The sequence below is a fragment of the Silene latifolia genome, chromosome 1 (genome assembly GCF_048544455.1).
Source record: "Silene latifolia isolate original U9 population chromosome 1, ASM4854445v1, whole genome shotgun sequence".
In the NCBI taxonomy this organism is placed as follows: Eukaryota; Viridiplantae; Streptophyta; class Magnoliopsida; order Caryophyllales; family Caryophyllaceae; genus Silene; species Silene latifolia.
In genome coordinates, this window is record NC_133526.1 from 131,894,483 (window position 1) to 131,917,515 (window position 23,033).

Consider the following 23,033-nt stretch of genomic DNA (forward strand, 5'->3'; position numbering starts at 1 on the left):
CAAGTTGATTGTGTCAATGTGAGCACTAAGTTGAGCACCCAATTGAGTAACGGAGTCCACTTCATGCTTTCCTCCTCTAGTAGCCTTGCGAGGTCTACTATATTGTGAGTTATGGACCGCCATTTCCTCAATTTTGTTCCAAGTTTGATTGTCATCAACTTCAGTGAACATTCCATTTGATCCCATGTTGAGAATGTTCCTTGAATATTCATATAAACCGTTCCAAAATTGTTGTACCAAGAACCACTCACTAAGTCCATGATGAGGACACGAGCGACAAATTCCTTTGAACCGCTCCCAAGCTTCATACAAAGATTCTTCATCCCTTTGCTTAAAACCCGTAATTTGAGCTCTTAGCATGTTAGTCTTTTCCGGTGGGTAGAATTTTTTGTAGAAAGCTAGAGCCAACTTCTTCCAAGAATCAATTCCGAGAGTGGCCTTATCAAGGCCCTTCAACCATTGTTTTGCGGTGCCAATTAGAGAAAAAGGAAATAAGACCCGTCGAATTTGGTCTTGAGTTACACCGGTTTGAGAAATCGCATCACAATAGTCATAAAAGGTTTCCATATGAGAATGAGGGTCTTCACTAGGCATCCCCCCAAATTGGCTCCTTTCGACTAGTTGGATAAATGCGGATTTGGCAATGAAATTTCCGGTCAAATGTTGTGGTGTAGGAGTACCATTGGGTAGGTTCTCCTCGGTGGGTACGGAATGTGATGAAAACTTAGGCATTGTGGGTTGATTTTGTGTTGTATTTTGTTTTGGGTTCTCCTCACCTTCTCTTGCAAAAGGGTTGATAAACTCAATAGTTGGTTGAATATCCACAACCTCACCAATACCTCTCAAATTTCTCCTAGCAATCTTCTATTGGTTGTGAAAGTTCTTTCAATTTCACAATCAAAAGATAACAAATCACCTTGTGACCTTCTAGACATGCAAAATTTCAAACAACTCGAAAACAATTAGAACAAACCTTGAGGAGTTTTACTTCCCCAAGGCAAAGAAAGACACAACTAATAACAATATAAGAAAATCTAAATCAAGTTAACACCGTCCCCGGCAACGGCGCCATTTTGGGTCGGACTAAATCTTTTCGGTAACTTGTCGTTAGGAGCACCTAGACCAAAACACAATTTATAACTTCACAAACAACTCTACAATTAGTAAAGAGGCAAGTAAAGGTCGGATCCCAAGGGACGGGAATTGAAATGAGATTTCTATTGCAACTAGTGGTGTCTTAGGGATGTCACAATTTGGGTTGATGTAGAAGGTCACTAAACTAAATAGCAATGAAAGTAAACAAGCAAGATGAATTAAAAGGGTTGTAAACAATTGATAAAAAGTACTAGGGTATCATGGGGTCATAGGGGAATCATGGGAATTGATCATACAAACATGTTCTCAAATTATAAGAAAGCAATTATTGTTGTGATGGATTGAGTTGGGTTATATCTTACAATCCTAGGAAAGTTTGGGTCCCGGAGCCGAATCGATTAGATCGTACAACACCTACAAGTCGACTTAGTCTTTCCTACTCAACAACATGCATGGTCTAATGAGACTCGAGTTGGTTTATGTCTTACAAGTCTCATTGAAAAGATAGGTGATGGGTAAAAAAATGCAAGGATTCATAGGCTCGCATTTCATCAAACATAACATATGCATGAGTTGAGATCAAAACAAGCAAGCAAATAAACCATGAAAGCATATTAATTTAAGCATGAATCATTCCCCATGTTGGTTTCCCCTAATTACCCATTAACCCTAGCTAGGTGACTACTCACTCATTATCATGTTGATCATGCTAGCAAGGTTGTCAATCATACCAACAAAGTTAAACATGATGAATAAATGAAAGTAATTAGCAATAATTAAAAAGGGATTAAGAGAATTATACCTACTAATGATTCCAATAATAAAGCAAGAATAAAAGAAGTACTTGATGCTTGATTGAGAGGTTGTCAATCTCCCAATAATAACCCAAATAATCTTCAATTACCCAAAATAAAGGATGAACAAAAGAGAGATTAAAGAAATAAAACTTGTATTAAAACTTGATTAATTGTTGATTACAAAACTAAAGAGGGATTTGATTGATATTAACTACACTAAAGATTGCTAAGAAGAACATGCTCTTCTAATTAGACTAATGGGGTATTTATAGTGGAAATTAGGTGGATGCATTAGGGTTAACTAAGGGCTAAACTAGTAATTACACTCTTTAGATTTGAGCAAGGAAACGCCGGTATTTTTCGAAGGAAGGGCATCTTTCTTTGAAGCTTGAAGAAACGGATTTGTGCTGGACTGGAATCCGTGCGTCTTAGGCACGGGACGGCCGGATTCAGGGGTCTCTGCCCGGGCGTCTTTGGGAGAAGACGCACGTCTTCTAAGTAGCCGCTGCCGGGCGTCTTTGAAGGAAGACGCACGGATTGTGGTGCTGGGGACGGGCGGATTCAGGACAATCCGCACGGATTGCTCCTCAGTCTTGTTTCTTCTTCTTTTCTTCCCTTTTCTTCGTAAAATCCTTGGGGATTTCCTTGGGGATGCAAGGATCTTCCCTCATCATTGCCCATCTACTATAATATGTACAAAGGCCTTCTAATCTTGTCTCTCCTTCATGCTTGGTCATTGAATTTAATCAATTTAGTCTTATTTTGCCATGAAAATGCAAGGTTTGCACTCCTTTTCTACCAAGGACACAAAACCTCAAAGAATATGCAAAACAAAGAACTAAAGACAATAAATGACCCAAATATGCACTAAAAATCATGGGAACAAGGCTAATTCGGGGACTAAATATGCGCTAATTATGGTCACATCAATAACCTACTTATATTATATTTTTGTATGTTAAATAATTAAAATCTCTATACATCTAATAAACTATAAAGTTTAATAAAATTGCATAGATTTTAAATTTAATATATAATTTTATGATGATAATAATTAATACCATAAGTGTGCATGTTTATACTAATTAATTATTTTATTTTAAGGAAATTGACCATCTTCTATAAATATTTAGGAAAATTACCAAGCATCTTCTTTCTATTAGTCTCCTTGAAATTGACCGTCTTAATTAATTATTTTATTTTAAGGAAATTGACCATCTTAATTAATTATTTTATTTTAAGGAAATTAACCATGTTTTAGTCTCTTACAAATGTTTAGTAAAATTACCAAGCTTCTATATAATTTAATTTTAACCCAAACTATATAATATTTACATTGAGATCCCTTAATAGGGTCCATCACACGGTGCTAGTGATTTTAAACTATATAGTATTATTAATTTGTATAACTTTCTTTAATTACATTGAAGTCCCTTGGTTTCTGGATTTAATATATAGTATTGATTTTCATGTCTGCCTCAGTAGAAAAGTAGAAATGAACTCCTCTAGGCACAAGGAGCTCAGGTGGATGGAAATACAACTTTTTAGCTTCTTGGTTAACCGCATCTCAGGGGACACATCCCTCAGGCGGACTGATTTTACAGCCATACAAGGCACAACTTTCAGGTCAAAGACCACCATACCTTGATGGAAGAACGTCTGGGATAGTATCATAGTACTTTTTATCGGCGCAAAACCTTTTGTAAAACTATGTAGGAATGTGTGTGAATAGGAAGACTTTTTAGCAATTACCCTATGTTATAAAAGTCTTAGTAAAGACGAGCACATCGTCAACGTTCCGAAAAAGTGAAGCCCGGGCATCGTCGGGCCCAAAAACTAGTATATATATGTATATATATATATATATGTATATATATATATATGTATATATATATGTATATATATATATGGAGTCAAGATCCGGTGAGAACTCCTAAATATTTGAGGATTGAGGATTTGTGAATACAATATCACAAGTTCTTCAATAAAATATCACGAAAAATCAGACCTTTGTAAAAAAAAAAATTTTTTTTTGAAAAAAAAATTTTTTTTTTTGCACAGGTTTTTTTTTGTTGTGATATTTTATCGAATAACCTGTGATATTGTATTGAAGAACCTCTGATATTGTAACACAATCCTCAATCCTCAAAAAGATAGTGTATCCTCACATGATCCCATTCCTATATATATATACATATATATATATATACATATATATAGGAATGGGATCATGTGAGGATACACTATCTTTTTGAGGATTGAGGATTGTGTTACAATATCAAAGGTTCTTCAATACAATATCACAGGTTATTCGATAAAATATCACACACAAAAACACCTGTGCAAAAAAAATTTTTTTTTTTCAAAAAAAAAAAATTTTTTTTTGACAAAGGTCTGATTTTTCGTGATATTTTATTTAAGAACTTGTGATATTTTATTCACAAATCCTCAATCCTCAAATATTTAGGAGTTCTCACCGGATCTTGACTCTATATATATATATATATATATATATATATATATATATATATATATATATATATATATATATATACGTATATATAGAATCAGGATCCTGTACGAACTAAATTAGGGTGCGAACCGTACGAACTCATTCTCAGCCCTTAGATCAAACAAATCAAAGGCTGTTTTTAAATGACTTATCACTCCTGTGTGGTTGTGTTTCATCTTTCTCCAAAAATATACACGACCCCAACTCCCTCATCCTAATTCATCAGACCACCACCATCATCACCGGAGCTCCGGCGTCAAGGCACACCACCATTGCTCCTCCATCAGATCTCGCCCGTCGACGGTGCTTCTATCCATCCCATCTTCGTCCCTCTCTCTCTTCCCCCGCAGATTCAATAACCATCACTTGTTTTCGCTCGTCGTCGGCGTACCACCGTTCCGCACGCACTGCTACGACCTCGCCATTATCCCTTTTGCTTTTCTTCTCTTCAGTTTTCTCACTCATCAGATCTACTGACAAACCATCGCCACTGAGTGCGGTTCATCATCAACGCCTCCATTCTGCCATTTTCAGCGGCATTACTGGCTTAAGTTGAGGTAAGAGATAAAATTAGAGATGATGGGTTGCTGTATGTTTACGAATTCTGTGGGGACTAATGCATAGGTGGTGGTGGACAAACCATTTCCGACCGCATTATTCGCCCAATCCCGTCGTCGTCCCGTCGCCTGCACCACCACTCTCGCTGAATTCATCTCAACATTCCTAATTTTGGTAATTATTTCTCCCAAATTTGACCTAGTTTAAAGAAATCGAACCTTAATTCGACACTTTGCATTTACTTTTCATCTTCAACCTTGCATTTACTGTTCATCTTCAACCTTTGATAAAATTTAATTTCGCTTCGTCGATCATAAAACTTCTCATTATCTTTACTTTCATGAATCTCATTGTTTAATTAATTATGTATGTTTGATTATTGCTGATTTCGTCTTTGTGAACTTTTAAGGTAGTAGCGGAAAAAAGCGAACGAAGCCGGAATCACAGAGCAAGACTCAATTCTTCGGGTACAGAACTTCTCATCACATTATGAATTCTTTCGATTATTTATTTATTTGCTACGTCTAAGAATATTACCCTTTGCTACGTCTAAGGCAACTTGTGGACACATTTTTTCAAGGTTTTTCAAATTTGTCAATTGAAAGAGGGTCTTTTCCTCCCACGGCTAAGGGTGCAAAAGTTGATGCCCATGGTTAAAAGTTGGTCTCTATTGTTGATAAGAGTTGTTCAATTTCTGATGGCTCAAATCCATTATTAATTAGCAAGTTATTTTTTTCTTATTAAAATGTTGCATATTATGTTTTATGCATCAGAATCAATGTTTCGTGTTAATTAAGCTTGATTTTGTCGATTTGGTGCTGAAATTGTTTAGCTACTAGTAGAAAATCTAATTAGTCTACGATACACCCCTTTGAATTACTAGATACATTACATTTAGCTAGCTAGATACACTCCTTTAAGGTACTAGATACATTTATTTAAGTTCCTAGATACACTCCTCTAAGGTACTAGATACATTTCTTTAAGTTGCTAGATACAACCTTTTAAATTAATAGATACATACCCCGAGTTTGATCTCATTCTTCTCGTTTAGGGTTAACCTCCCCTTTTTAGGATTTCCTCGCGCTTTTCGATTATAAGAAAAATGGTTTATGGTTGAATTAGATACACTCCTTTTAAGGTACTAGATACATTTCTTTAAGTTGTTAGATACACCCCCTTTAAATTACTAGCTATATACCTTTGGCTACCTAGATGCACTTCTTCAAGGTACTAGATACATTTCTTTAAGTAGCTAGATACATCCCTTTAAATTAATAGATAGGTACATACCCCAAGTTTGGTCTTATTCCCCTTGTTTAGGGTTCATTCCTCTTTTTTGGGCATCAATACTAGCTACTGCCTCGCAATTTTGCAACCACCACTCGACATGAGTATGCAACAAGAACATGCCGGAGACATTCGCTTGTTAAACACACTTATGTAATCGCAATTTTGCTAGATACAAGTTTTTACCTTGCTAGATACACTCATTTAACTTTTTAGGTACACATCTTTGGCAAGCTAGATACACTTCTTTATATTAGTGGATACATGGCTTCGCCTTGTTAGATACACTCATTTAATCGGTTTCAATAATTAGGAATATTTATAATTAAATGAGTAATTTATAATTCTGGTCGATAATACGTCTATTTATTTGGATTTACTATATTTTTCTTGTTTGATTTCTCAAACTTTATTTACTAAATAAGAGTAAATAAAGTTAAGTTATGTATCATCCCTTGACAAGTAGGGTTTTGTTCACATAGGGAGGAGATAGATATTTACTCTGCTTCCGTTCTCTTGACACCATAAGCCTTTTAGATTCACTCTTCCCCTCTCTATTTTGAGCAGCCAAAACGATGCTATCTACAGCAAAAGAAGACTTGGAAAGGACACGAGGGGAATTAAGTCTGGCCCCACCTTCATCTGTTAACTTCTTGGTTCAGTATCATCATCTTGATCCTGCATAAGAGAGATTGTTTTAGAAGCAGCACCATCCTCACCTTTGGCAGGGCCAAATGTTCTACAAGCATCAGGCTTCTCAGTTTCATCCCTGAAAAAATTTATTCCCATACTAGCATCACAATCCTCAACTTTCTTAGGAGAGAGCAGTTTAGCAGCGTCAGGCACCTCAGCGTCTTCCCTTGCATCATCTTTTTTATGTTCAAGATTGTCATTTAAATTTTCACTCGATGGTAAAACCTGGCTTAGTTCAGAAACATTTGCTTGTTGGCTCTTCTCCAAGCCCGACATTCCCTTAGATGCATCCCTGGCAGCATTGTTTCTTCCAGAATCATTTATGTTTTCTCCAGAAGCTAAATTAGAGGTTTTAGTTCTGACATTCTCCTTCAAATTCATGCTTGTTCCTAGGTCCATTATTTCAGATTCGACATTAAGCTTATCTTCGGATATTATACACTGCCTAGTTCAGACATATAACTCAACTTTATTTAGTAACTCAAACTTTCAAATGGCATAACTCTTGACTCAAGATGAACCAAGAGGTGACCCATATACCAAATCAAAGCTAGTTGAGTTATATATCAGCTCCAATAAGAATCACCCACAATAATGACCTATAATTCTAGATATGGCGCTTTGAGTGGTAGCAGGTCATCCTGACCTGTGCTGTGACATTCAGCATTCAAGTGCGAATTTCAGATGGCACAACTACTGCCTTAGGATGAACCAGGATAATGACCTATAACTCGAGATATGGCGCTTTGAGTTGTAGACATTCAGCATTCAAGGGCGAATTTCAGATGGCACAACTACTGCCTTAGGATGAACCAGGATGCCTACCCTATGCCAAATTAAAGGTAAATGAGTTATATATCAGCTCCAAAAAAATTAACCCAAGACGGTGTCTAGTTTGGGAGCTATGAACAGTTTAGTGCTGACATGTCTGGTTTGTCGCTACTGAGGCATGAAATCGTATCAGTCTTTGAAGGCTTGCGGGGAAAAATCTACTCGGTGAAACTCGACCATTCCAACTCCATGAGAAAGATGACATTCTCAAGATTTTATACATATAAAGAACACAAATTTTAACCATTTAAAACTCTAGATATGAGCATTTGAAAACATAGCTGATACAATGTGAACAAGGGTCACTAGGATTATTACTATTACCTTATGGCTTCTTTAAATGTCCTCAATTTACTGTACTATGTGTATTGTAGCTCGGCTTATGGACCAACAAATTTGGAGCGAATGGCGAAAGAAGTTATTGAGAAAGACACGGATGAAAGGTTGCCTTTGTTAAGGAATTCAGGTAATGTTTCGAAGACAAAGTAGCTAGAGGATTATTTTCTCTTTTTGAACTATGACATTTCTAAAACATGGATGAATTACTGTTTTTGTTCTAGTCGCACCACCACCACCACCACAATTAAAGTCATCTTCGGCTGAAATGGAATCTATTTGACTTGAAATCTTGTAACAATATCATTAGTGTGGTTAGTTTTTAAAATTTCTTCTTCATTTTGCATAAATCTATGATTTGAATTGCAATTTTTTTTTTAAAAAAAAGAAACCTATTGTGGTCATGGAGGCCTGTTGGCATGATGTGATTTGTTATTTGACAGAGTTTTGTGTTGTAGTGGAGAGAGGAGGGCTCGTCGCGGCTGTTTCGTGGCAGGAGCGATGCCGGAATAGTCCGAGGTTGCCGATGATATTGTCGGTATGGTTGCGTTGATGTCGCTAATGTTTGGTGGAGTGGTTGGTGTTAGCTATTTTTGGCATTGGATTACTACCCTTTGCTGGATGTTGGCGAGATATTTCCTCTTGCTGATGATCCTAACATGAAGCCTAGGTAAGACGATGCTGGCTTACACTACTTAAGTTTTGTGATTCTCTAATTCATAGTTGTAAAATCAAAGTGACACTCATGTTGAAATTTCTGCCATACAATAAGATTTTAAGTTAACAAGTTAGAATCTCACATATGTCAGATGCTCGCCTCATTTGTGTCGTGTTAAAGAACCGTCTTATATTATGATGTGTTCTACAGGTTTGTATAAATGAACGTTCTACTGGCTCGCCTCATACCCAGAGATCCGATGACGATTAGTGGGGATGAAGAAGAGAGGAGGAAAGTAATGAGAGTGTGGTGGTAAGGTTGATGTGCGGTGGCGGTGGATTCCTGGGATTTTGTGGTGGTAGTGGTGGGCTATGGTATTTTAGTTGGGTGACGGATACACAAGCTAATCCTTCCGTATACACAAATTAATACTTGTAGATACACAAGATAATTTGCTATCAGAATCATTGCTTCCGTCACCCACTCTACGATTCTCCGTGCACGCCTCATTTTCATTAACTTCCAACATACGTGTGTCTTCTTGTGAGTTTAACCTAACCTCCATATGAAAAACACAAGTCATATAGATGTTATTAGCGACTTGCAGGAGATTTTGAGATGGGAACTCCTCCATAGTTGGTAATTTTTCCAAGGATTTCAGGTTAGTAGATCTGGACAATTAAAAAATGATGGGAGTAGCAGCATGTTCGTAACGTTTTATGTGGTTGGTTGTGTGGTGTTAAACGGGCAGCAATGTGGGTTTGGGTGATCTCAAAAATTGTGGCGGTGAATGTGCTTGTGGTACGAGAAATGGAATGAAAGGTCACATGAGAAGTTCGGGGCTATCGCGAGTGATGTGCTGGTGGTCATCTGGGTGCGGTATTGGTCATAGGGATGATTGATCAAGTGGTGTCGCAGGTTGTGGCAGTGGATACAAAAATTACCAGCCCAGGTACACATTGTATTACTACCGGCTACACAAATCGATTTGTTTACCCGTTAGTAAAACCATGTGTATCTGAAGTAGTAATATGGATATTTTGGTAGTAAACAATGTAACGTTAACCTTAGATTGCATGATATGGTTTTTATGTTGACAGATTTAATTATCATGTTGTCGAATGTTTAAACCAAATGGCATTCAAAATCATAAAGGTAAAGGGGCAGAGTATTGCAGGTCTGTTTCGTGGCGGGAGCGATGCCGGACAACACAATTATGTTCAAAATCATAAAGACTAGCTGCACAACACAATTATGTTCGAGTTCATTAGCTATTTATCGTTTAATTTCATCTTTGCTAGATTACTAATTTCGTGTATTTTCATAATGCATTGCATTTGATGAGTACATTTCCGAGTGTTGTAGCTTGAACTTAGCAATGTTACTACTTTTAGGACCGACTTTCAGGACTGAGTAGGAAGTGAAAAGAATTTTTTGTTGGCAAACAACCACTAGATAAGAGAAAGGCGAAATTGAGAATGGCAATGCAAAAATGTTATCGTCTAGTGAGTATTCGAAAGTGAAGTGAGTATTAGATTGCTAGATACACTACTTTACCTTGCTAGATACATTCCTTTAAATTGCTAGATCCGCCCTTTTACCTTACTAGATACACTTCCTTAGATTACCAAATTGTTCATAATGCAAAGCAATACTCAATAGTCAACACGAAAAAGAGAAATTTCACGCTTAATTACACACACAATGACATATTTGACTCAAAACCAATGTTATTAAGGGCACTTTGTGAGAGTCTTCTGAATATACTTGTATTACTGAGAAGTGAGAACCTCCTATTAAATTGCAAAAAGTGAACTCTTTACAAGTAATCACTCACCAGTTAGATCGCTCCAATAACAAATCATGCGGTGACTACTATTCTACTCCTCACACAGCCCTACCCAATACCCTCAACCTTCGTTCGCCATCACCGAACATTCAATTCCAGTTGGAAACCTCTGCCAACCCTAACGGGAACGCTTCTACTCCTCACCCTCCCTCTTTCTCTTCTGTCGGATACGCATGGTATTACTACCTGATACACATTGTATTACTACTGGATATACAAATCGATTTGTGTATCTAGTAGTAATACTTTGTGTATCCGAGCTGGTATTTGGTGTATACACGATTAAAGATCAACTACGACCACCTAACTGACACCACCACCACCACCATAACACCTACTGACTACTGAGCACCACCACCACCATCCCTGAACTAACCTTACAACGAGCCCCGTCCCCGCCATTAATCCCGGCAGTCGCTTAAACCTGTAACGGTAACATCACCGACCACCTCAAACCGCGACGAGGACATCCCCTATCACAACATTACACCACAACTAATTTTCAAAATTACTACTTCGTTTGTAGTAGATCGACAATTAAAATCACAAATTTGTAGAAGGTTAAACTAACAAACTCGTCAGAGTAGGAGATGCGATGGGAAGACAATAATGGACGGCGAGATTATGATAGAGTTAGTCTTTGGAGCAGTGGGTTGGTTCTTGGGGAGGAGGATAAGCAAGATTATCGACATAGTGATGGCCGGCGTCAAAGCTACGTCACGTTGCCGGCATCGGAGCGCCGTCGAAGGAAAGTATATAGACAGTTGAAACTTAAGGGTTGAGGAGAAATAATACTCGGTTGTATTCAAATGTCAGTTCTTTATTTTGTTTGGTGGGCCTGGTTGTTGTTTATTTTGTTTGGTGGGCCACGTAGTTCCTTATTTTGTTTGACCTGCTCTTTTCTATGTTGGTTCGTACGGTTCGTAACATACTCTAGTTCGTACTCGAACCCGCCCCTATATATATATATATATATATATATATATATATATATATATATATATATATATATATATATATATATATATATATATATATATATAGAATTAGGATCACATGAGTCCACCCTATCTTTTTGAGTCCGTGAGTCCAGCGAAACAATATCACAGGTTATACTAAACAATATCACGCGTCATATTAAATAATATCACTCTTACTGAACCATATTCGCCCTCTGTTATTAACTTCTTTTCTCATACTTTTTCTTACACCAATAAGTGCTAGCGCCAGAGCTCCGACAAACATCATCATCCTCGCGCACTTTCCCGCCGGTGAGTCGATTTTGGCAGCGTGTTCGTCGGAGTTATCGCATATTACTTTTATATTTTATCCTCTCTTGTTCTCTTCTTTATCTTCGTCTATTTCCTTCATCGTCGGCGATGAGACCCCTAATTTAACGACGGTAGCGTTGTTCTTAGATGGAGGTTAATGGAAGAAGGATCGTTGATTGTATGTTAGTGAGGGGTGGTAGCGATGGTCGTGAGAGGACTTGTGCGCCGTTGTGGTGGTTGTTGTGGAGGTGAACGTGTGGTGGTGGGTCGTGGGTGGTGGTTGTTGGGGAGGTAAAGGGGTGGTGGTGGGCCGTGGGTGGTTGCCGTCGACAAGTAGTGTCACTGACTATAGTTTTAAGCCTTCTTTTTACTGTTTTCGTTGTATATTTTGCGTGATATTGTTCAGTATAAGCTGTGATATTGTTTCGTGTAGTGTTCGATATTCTTGTGTGTGTATATATATATATATATATATATATATATATATATATATATATATATATATATATATATATATATATATAGAGAGAGAGAGAGAGAGAGAGAGAGAAGAGATCAACTAAGGCCAACATATGTATTTGAGTCCATAAGTTCTATTAAGAGCCCTTGGATGGTGAAAATGGATGGCCAAGATCAACCTCCAAAAAGTGTGTTTATGGACTAATATCACTCATTCTCTCCTCCTTCACTAATCCTTCTAATTAATCACTAATTCACTATAACTTCTTTTCCTCCCATCCACTTCTCTCACATATCACACAACTCATCTCCTCTCTCAAACCCCAAAAAATAAAAACCCAAAAAATCCAAATAAATAAAAAACCCCAAAAACCCAAATAAATAAATAAAACCCAAAAAATCCAAATAAATCAAAAAACCCAAAAAATCCAAACAAATAAAAAAACCCAAATAAATCATTCATTCCTCTCTTCCTCATTCACCACCACCCACCACTATCCCACCCGACACCACCCACCGCCCACCCCCACCGCCACCCACCTCCACCGCCGTCGGTAAATTCTATAAACACGTTTTTTTTTCCAGATTTTGCGTCTCGGTTACTTTCGTCACTTTTTTTTTTTTTTCTTTTCAGATTTTGTGTTAAATTTGTTGTTTGGGGTCGGTTTATTTTATTTGTTAATTTTTGTTGGTTTTTGTTGTTACTTATTCTTTTCAAATATATTCTTGTTATACGATTTTTTTTAAAAAATTTCGGGTTTTAAATATCGTTATTTTTGGTGATATACTTTTTTATTTTTACAAATGTCGTTTCTTTAAAATTCGTCTTGTTATATAAACTTTTCAGTTTTAGTAATTAAATGTAAATGTATATTTATTTATTTTTTTCTCAAATTTCAATGTTTATAACTCCAACCTCTTGTTTTATAAAATTATATATAACTTCAATCAACATTATGTATAACTTCACTGACATTATGTATAACTTTAATTTACATTATGTACAACTTCAATGATATTGTGTGCAACTCCACCGATATTATGTATAACTTCAATGAACATTATGTATAACTTCACTGATATTATGTATAACTTCACTGACATTATGTATAACTCCACTGACATTATGTATAACTTTAACTTACATTATGTACAACAATGACTTTGTGTTAGTTTCAAATCTTAATTACATTTAGACAAAAGTTATACTGTTATGGATTAAAGTTACACGATTTTTAGACTAAAGTTATACAAAAAATGACTAAAATTATAATATTATGGACTAAAGTTACACAATTTTGGACTAAAGTTATACTATTATGGACTAAAGTTACACAATTTTGGACTAAAGTTATACAAATATGGACTGAAGTTATACAAATAAGAACTAAAATTATACAAAAACTGACTAAAGTTATACAAATATGGACTAAAGTTATACAAAAAATGTGCTAAAGTTATACAAATAAGGACTAATGTGTATAATTTCAATGACTTTAGCAATTTTTGTATAACCTTAGCCCATTTTTTGTATAACTTTTCTCCTTATTTATATAACTTTAGCACATTTTTGTATAACTTTAATCCATTTTTGTATAACTTTAATCCATTTAAATAAATTAATTGGAATTTATATAAGTACTTTTTGTATGAATTTAGTCCATATTTGTATAACTTTAGTCCATTTTTGTATAACTTTAGTCAATTTTTGTACAACTTTAGTCCATTTTTGTATAACTTTAGTCGATTTTTGTATAACTCTAGTCCTTATTTGTATAACTTTGGTCCATATTTGTATAACTTTAGTCCATATTTGTATAACTTTAGTCCATTTTTGTATAACTTTAGTCAATCTTTGTACAACTTTAGTCCATTTTTGTATAACTCTAGTCCTTATTTGTATAACTTTGGTCCATATTTGTATAACTTTAGTCCATCTTTATATAACTTTAGTCCTTCATATGTATAACTTTAGTCCATATTTGTATAACTTTAATCCAAAATTGTGTAACTTTACTACAAAATCGCATAACTTTAATCCAAAATCGTATAACTTTAGTCCAATATATAACCGAAATCCTAAAAACCACCAATACTAACTTTAAACCAACAATACTAGATCTGAAAAAATAAAGCCATTATCTAAATATCAAAATGTAATATAAGACATATTTGAAATAAAAAAAATAAAAACTAAGTAAATAACAATACACAACAAAATAATATAAATTGTATAACTTTAATTTTTGAAGAATATAACTTTAGTCGTAAATAGTATAACTTTAATGTTTTAAGTGTATAACTTTAGTCGTAAATAATATAACTTTAATGTTTTAAGTGTATAACTTTAGTTGTAAATAGTATAACTTTTATAAAAACCAAATAAATATGAAAAATCGTAATTAATCAACAAATATTAAATCTGAAAAAAAAATTAAATAATAACAAAAACCAAAAAAACCCCATAATAACAAAAACAAAAAACCATAATAAAACCAAATAACCAAATAACAATAACAATAACCAAAAACCAAATAACAATAATAAAAAACAATAAACAATAAAAAAAAACAAAAAAACAAACACTGATTGAAGGAAAGGAACGAAAAAAAGTGACGAAAAGAAGAAAAAAAAGTGACGAAAAAAAGGAAAAAGGGAGAGCAGGGAGGGAGAAAGGAAAAAGGAGAAAGTGAGAAAGGAAGAGCAGGGAGGGAACACAGCCCAGATCTGGGAAGAAAAAAGAAAAAAAAAATTGAAAGCAGGAGAAGGAGGTGTCGGCGGCGAAGGGAGACGGCGGCAAGGTGTCGGTGGCGGTTGGCAGTGGGAGAGGGGGGTAGCGAGGAGAGTGGTGGAGGGGAATGGGCAGGAGAGTGGGATGCGTGGTGGTGGTGGAGGAGTAGAGGGAGGCCGGCTGGTGTTGTTGTTGTTGTGGTTGCAGTGGTGTTGTGGTGGGGCGAGAAAGAGAGGAGAGAGGACAGCCGGTGGCGGAAGATGGGGGTGGTTGTCGGACGGTATGGTGGTGGTGAATGGTGGTGGTGAATGGTGGTGGAGTAAAGGAGGGAGGACGGTATGGTGGTGGTGAATGGTGGTGGAAAGGTGGTTTGTTATGGTGGTGGTGTTTTTTTTTTTTGGTTTTTTTTTTGTTTTTTTTTTTTTTTGTTTTGTTGATTTTTTTTTTTTTTTTGAGAGAATGAGAGAAAGATGAGAGAGAATGAGTGTATGAGAGAAGTGTGAAAGAATGAATAATGAGGAAGTGGGTAGGGAGATTAGAATGGTGGAAGAGTTGTACAAAATTAGGAGGAGTTATACACAATTAGGAAGGAAGATTAGGGAGGTTCATTTGTGACCCTTGAATGAGATGTAATCTCATCCCTCCATTCCTTCCATCCTAAGGTCTTTATAAACACTTAGGGACTCATAAGATGTAAGGGCCTTATGAGAATCCTTCTCTCTCTCTCTCTCTCTCTCTCTCTCTCTCTCTCTCTCTCTCTCTCTCTCTCTCTATATATATATATATATATAGAGAGAGAGAGAGAGAGAGAGAGAATTAGGATCACATGAGTCCACCCTATCTTTTTGAGTCCGTGAGTCCATGATACAATATCACACGTTATATTAAACAATATCACAGCTTAAACTCAAAAAAAAAAAAAAAAAAATTCGTGATATTGTTTTGTAATATAATATCACCCATTATGCTACACAATATCACAACTTACAGTATCACACGTTATACTAAACAATATCACAGCTGAAAAAAAAAGTTTTTGAAAAAAAAATCGTGATATTGTTTTGTAATACAATATCACACGTTATACTAAACAATATCACAAATTACAAAAAAAAAAAAAAAAAAAAAAAAAAAAAAAAAAAATTCGAAAAAAAAATTTGAAAAAAAAAAAAAAAAAAAATTGAAAAAAAAAATTTGGAAAAAAAAAAATTTGAAAAAAAAAAATTTCGAAAAAAAAAAATCGTGATATTGTTTTGTATAGTGCGTGATATTGTTTTATGGACTCATGGACTCAAATATATAGATGGACTCACCTGGATCTTGCACATATATATATATATATATATATATATATATATATATATATATATATATATATATATATATATATATATATATATATATATATATATATATATAGAGGCCGGATCCGGTGAGGCACCTCATTATGGCGAGGCGGCCGGTCTCACCAAATTCTTTCATTAGGCTGATCTTACGAACTGATTTTCAGTTGTTCAATGGGCTGGGCCATTCTCAATCATTTCATTTGGCCTAATTCTCTCTCTCTAAAATAAATCACAAAAAGCACAACACTTTCTTTGTGATTTATGGGACTTTCACAAAAATAAATCAGAAAATTATCACGCAAATTTACAAAAATATCGCGTTTCCAAAAAATCGAATTAGTATAAATCAATTGCAACGATTTTCGTTGAAGTTGTTCGTAGATTCATCAAAACAACACACAACAACTTGAGTTTAGCAATTCCAGAAGAAGATTTCAATTAATTTTCAGGTAATTTCATAATTGTGATCGAAATTGAGCATATTCATACAATTTCATTAATTCACTAATAAATTGATCATATAAGGCACGATTTTGATCAAATTTGAGTGATTTCCTTAACCTCAATGTTTCCAACTAAATACTACAATGTTTTTAAGGATTTTGGAGCTCTGATTGTTATGGTGATTGTAGATATCACAATACAATTTGATAAAACTGCTATAGAAATAGGTATTTCATTTTTTGTATAATTATTGTATAATTTCATGTTTAAATTATTGTTTTCATTTTCAGTTTTAATTTGTGAAAATGTGTGCTCGATTTGGTGGAATATATGGCTCGATTTTGTATTGCAATGTTTTGCAAGGTTTAGTTTATGATTTAAGTCGATTTTGTGAATAAGATACCTAATTTTGTGAATGTAGGAATTGGTTAATTGAATCTTTAAGACGACATGTAATAGTAACAATATGCTTTGAAAATTGGCGATGAGCTCCACTGAAATTTTGTGAATGTAGGAATTGGTTATTTTGTGAATTCTAAACCTTGTTTTGTGAATCTCAGACCTTGTTCAGTGAATCTGAGAGCTTGTTTTATGAAACTTGGTCATCATAAGTGGTTAAAATCACCTTTTTTTGCTCTTTTCCTTATTTGGTGAATCTCAAACCTTATTTTGTGAATCTCATACCTCATTCAGTGAATCTTAAGGCTTGTTTTGTGAAACTTAATCATCATAAGTGGTTAAAATCACCTATTTTGCTATTTTCTTTATTCGGTGAATCTCAAACTTTGTTTTGTGAATCTCAGACCTTGTTCAGTGAATCTTATAGCTTGTTTTGTGAAACTTGGTCATAATAAGTGGTTAAAATCACCTTTTTTGCCTTTTTCCTTATTTGGTGAATCTCAGACCTTATTTTGTGAATCTCATACCTTATTCAAGTGAATCTTAGGGCTTGTTTATTAGGTGAATCTCGGACTTTGTTTTGTGAATCTCGGACCTTGTTCAGTGAATCTTAGAACTTGTTTTGTGAAACTTGGTCATCATAAGTGGTTAAAATCACTTTTTTTGCTCTTTTCCTTGTTTGGTGAATCTCAAACCTTATTTTGTGAATCTCATACCTTATTCAGTGAATCTTAAGGCTTGTTTTGTGAAACTTGATCATCATAAGTGGTTTAAATAACCTATTTTGCTCTTTTCTTTATTAGGTGAATCTCAGACTTTGTTTTGTGAATCTCAGACCTTGTTCAGTGAATCTTAGAGCTTGTTTTGTGAAACTTGGTCATCATAAGTGGTTAAAATCACGTTTCTTGCTCTGTTCCTTATTTAGTGAATCTCAAACCTTATTTTGTGAATTTCATACCTTATTCAAAGAATCTTAAAGCTTGTTTTGTGAAACTTGATCATCATAAGTGGTTAAAATCACCTATTTTGCTCTTTTCTTTATTCGGTGAATCTCAAACTTTGTTTTGTGAATCTCGGACCTTGTTCGATGAATCTTAGAGCTTGTTTGTGAAACTTGGTCTTAAAATCACCTTTTTTGCTCTTTTCCTTATTTGGTGAATCTCAGACCTTATTTTGTGAATCTCGTACCTTATTCAGATTTTAAATGCATATAATGTGCCTTATACGGTCATCGACGGAACTAGTTTGTCTTCAGATCAATAGAATTGGTTTTTCGCGCTTTATAATCCGTAACTATAACTATGTTATCATAATAGGATATTGTGTTATAATACCTGGCTTTTGTGTCACAGAATATTATTTGGCTCTATGGAATAACGTAACAAGTTAATAGAATAACACGGTTACTCTATGTGATAACATGACAAGTTCTTTGGAATAACACTACATGCTCTTTGGAATAACATGAGAAACATATGACTCGAATACTCGGGTGAAGTGGTGACTTATAAACTTATATTGTGGCCATTACATCAACTGTAGTGTGTTGGTGGAATATTCAGTTTCTACTAAACTAGCTCATTAGCTCAATTGGTAGAGCATTTGTGCAATTGCACAAAGGATGTAGGTTCAATTCCTACATGAGCTTCTATTATCAATATATGTAACATAAGTGTTACTTTATCAAATAAACAGTGTTATTATATATACGAAACAATGTTACATTATCAAATAACTAGTGTTATTCTTAGCTAGCATCACTTTGTTCGATAATTATTGTTACCACATAGAACAACTAATGTTACTACAAAGTGTAACTAGTGCTTTATATATGTTCGTCTATGTGGGGCTCGAACCCACACCATGTGCAATAACACATTGCTCTACCTTTTGAGCTAATAGACGACAATGGCCAAATCCGATATGAAAGTAGACAAATAACAACTTACCGAGGAGGGAAAATTCAGCTTCTCAATTTTTGCAATGTTTGCAATGTTTGCATGACTCCCTTATTCTTAAAATTCAAGACCGTTGACCACTGCACTAACCATCTTTTGTCATATGGAGGGAAAATTCAGCTTCTCAATTCTATAGTTTTTGGGATTGAAAATTTTGGTGCAATAGCATCTTACTCCCTCGGTAAGTTTCTAAGAAAATTAATAAAATCTGTAAAAAAAAAAAAAAAATGGGGCATTCCTGTTGGTGAAAAGAAACAGGTTTTCAAGAGCGGGAAAGAGATCTCCTCTCCATCATCTGCAGGAGGTTTCCACATTAAAGATATTAAAGCAGCTAGAGATGAGTCCAATCAAGCAATATTATTTTCAAACACCAATTTTACAAAATGTTGTACTCTACATGAGAGTGCCCCAAATTCTCAAACAGGTGCAGGAAAATAAAGGAAACACTTATGATTCTCTAATAATAACTAGAGAAAAGGAGGGCTGATGATTCAGCTGCACAATATCGTAAATCAGGCTAATACCATCTATAGTGCGTAAGCAGCACCCAGCTGCTGGAGAACATGATCTTTAGAAAAGCGCAGAAAGTACTCCCTGATTCTCAAAGCTCGTAAGCTAATGAGACAAAAGCAGTCAGAAAAGATATTTTAAAATTAATACCTCTAGTATAGAAATAATGCTAACATAGTCAATGCATCACCCCTATATACCAGAAAGCCAATCCTCTAAAGTACCATTTGGCATGAACTCATAGACAAGCATCTGCGTGATAATACAAGGACCAAGTTAGAACAAAGACGAGATATTTCACGGCTAAGCACTTCCCGTGTCTCACATGCTTCAGATTCTAAGCTCACTCCACGAAGTATTAAATCTCAGTTTCAAATTTGATCTCCTCTGTCTAAACTCTAAAAATGTAGCTCAAAATGCGATCATAACTTCAAAACCTTGATAACTAGCTCGTCTTTCAATCTCAAATCCCAATGAACTCGTCTCAACAAAACCCATTGCATACCTCCAGAAATACTTCAATATTAGCACATTCCGCCTCGATAAATCAAAATCACTCTCCGTAATCAGAAACTCACACTTACTAATAGACGCAAAATTCGAATCAACACCAAAATACGACATTTCCTAATTTAAATCAACACAAATTACTACATTCTTCGAGTACTACTTAACATCATAGATCCTCTACACATTAAGCTGAAATTAACAACACAATCGTAATCGCATCCACTACAACACAAAATATCAAACAAAATTCACAAATTACAGAAAATAAAACCCTAGGTTTAGCACAAAATCCAAAAATTATGAAAAAAACAGCAAAAATGGAAACAAAATTAAACCTGAACAGCACTATGAAAAGATTCCACCAAAACCAATACCATCTTTGAAGAACTTATTAATGTTGGAAATAGTGTTTTTCGTCTTTTCGGATCCACTGTTCGTCACATCATAGATGTGTAGTACAACATCCGTCATCTCTTTTCCCCAAATTCTAGGGTTTATATTTTGCGGAAATATCACAAAAACCCTAAATCATGAATTTTTTTGTTTGTTTTCCGACACTTATTCTCTCTCTATGAATGTCGATTTCGGAGAAGAGAGGAGAAAAGTGACGGAGGAGAAGACGAGATAAAGAGATAGAAAGTGAATATTGTGGAGTCGGTGAGTAATCAAGAAGTATGACGTGAATGGTGTTTGTTAGATTTGGTTTTGTACGAGACACGTGGAATCATCTCAGTGCGTTATTAGTTTTTAGATCCAATGGTTTAGAAGGTGTCCAAATTACCTCACCCTAAGAAGGGTGCCTCACATGATTCAATCTCTCTCTCTCTCTCTCTCTATATATATATATATATATATATATATATATATATATATATATATATATATAGAAAGAGAGAGAGAGAGAGAGAGGCAAGATCCGGTGAGTCCACCTAAATATTTGAGTCTCGTGAGTCCACTTATGTATCACGGCCTATACACAAGAATATCGAACACTACACGAAACAATATCACTACTTATACTGAACAATATCACGGAAAATATACAACGAAAACAGTAAAAAGAAGGCTTAAAACTATTGTCAGTGACACTACTCGTCGACGGCAACCACCCACGGCCCACCACCACCCCTTCACCTCCCCAACAACCACCACCCACGACCCACAACCGCACGTTCACCTCCACAACAACAACCACCACGGCGCACAAGTCCGTCTAACGACCATCGCTACCACCCCTCACTAACATACAATCAGCGATCCTTCTTCCATTAACCTCCATCTAAGAACAACGCCGCCGCTGTTAAATTAGGGGTCTCATCGCCGGCGAATCGGCGATGAAGGAAATAGGCGAATATAAAGAAGAGAATAAGAGAGGAAAAAATATAAAAGAAGTAATATGCAATAACTCCGACGAACACGCCGCCAAAATCGACTCACCAGCGGGAAAGTGCACGAGGATGATGGTATTTGTCGGAGCTCCGACCCTAGCACTGATGGGTGTAAGAAAAAGTATGAGAAAAGAAGTTAATAACAGAGGCCGAATCTGGTTTAGTAAGAGTGATATTATTTAATATGACGCGTGATATTGTTTAGTATAACTTGTGATATTGTTTAGTATAACTTGTGATATATATATATATATATATTAGGATCACATGAGTCCACCCTATCTTTTTGAGTCCGTGAGTCCATGATACAATATCACACGTTATAGTAAACAGTATCACAGCTTATACTCCAAAAAAAAAAAATCGTGATATTATTTTGTAATATAATATCACCCGTTATGCTACACAATATCACAGCTTAGAGTATCACACGTTATACTAAACAATATTACAGCTGAAAAAAAAAAAGTTTTTGAAAAAAAAAATTCGAAAAAAAAAATCGTGATAGTGTTTTGTAATACAATATCACACGTTATACTAAACAATATCACAGTTTACATAAATAAATAAATAAATAAATAAATAAATAAAAAACTTTTCCGAAAAAAAAAATTTCGAAAAAAAAAATTTGAATTTTTTTTTTTCGAAAAAAAAAAAATTCGAAAAAAAAAATTGAAAAAAAAAATTTCCAAAAAAATTTGAAAAAAAAAAATTCGTGATATTGTATTGTATAGTGCGTGATATTATTTTATGGACTCATGGACTCAAATATATAGGTGGACTCACCGGATCTTGCCTCTATATATCTATATATCTATATATATATATATATATATATATACTCCCTCCTATTCTCTATTTTCTTCCCTATTTCCTAAAACGGATTATTCAGGTTTTCTTCCCCTTTCCTTTTTTGGAAACTTTTAATCTTATTTTATTCATTCCTCTCTCCTATCACCAAACCCCACCCAACTCACAATTTCTTATTTAATTCATAATTATTCATTTCTCTCTCCTATCACCAAACCCCATCCAACTCACAATTCCTTATTTTATTCATTCCTCTCTCCTATCACCAAACCCCACCCAATTCACAATTCATATTTTATTCACTCCCTTAAATATTGTGCCCCATCCAAAAGGGAAGAAAAAGAAGAATAGGAGGGAGTATATATATATATAAGATAAGATTGTGCAACGGAAGCCACATGCCTATTAGTAACCTAATCGAGAATATCATTTTTTTACGGCGACTTGATCAATTAAACTAGTTGTGTTAAAGTAACACAGGTATACTGAGATTGGAGCATGTTAACTTCGATAATTGACGTGATTGGATCATTGCCTAGGGAGTGTTAATCTACCTCACTAGCAACTGTAGTAGTGTAGAAAAGCGAT

At 35.0% G+C, this 23,033-nt stretch overlaps 1 non-coding gene across 1 annotated transcript; it reads left to right on the forward strand.

The window, feature by feature from the left end:
• The first annotated feature begins 253 nt into the window (after nucleotides 1-253).
• Nucleotides 254-360, forward strand: LOC141617931 (small nucleolar RNA R71). The gene has a single exon (XR_012531246.1). It is a non-coding gene; the product is annotated as a small nucleolar RNA R71 (small nucleolar RNA).
• The last annotated feature ends 22,673 nt before the right edge of the window (nucleotides 361-23,033 follow it).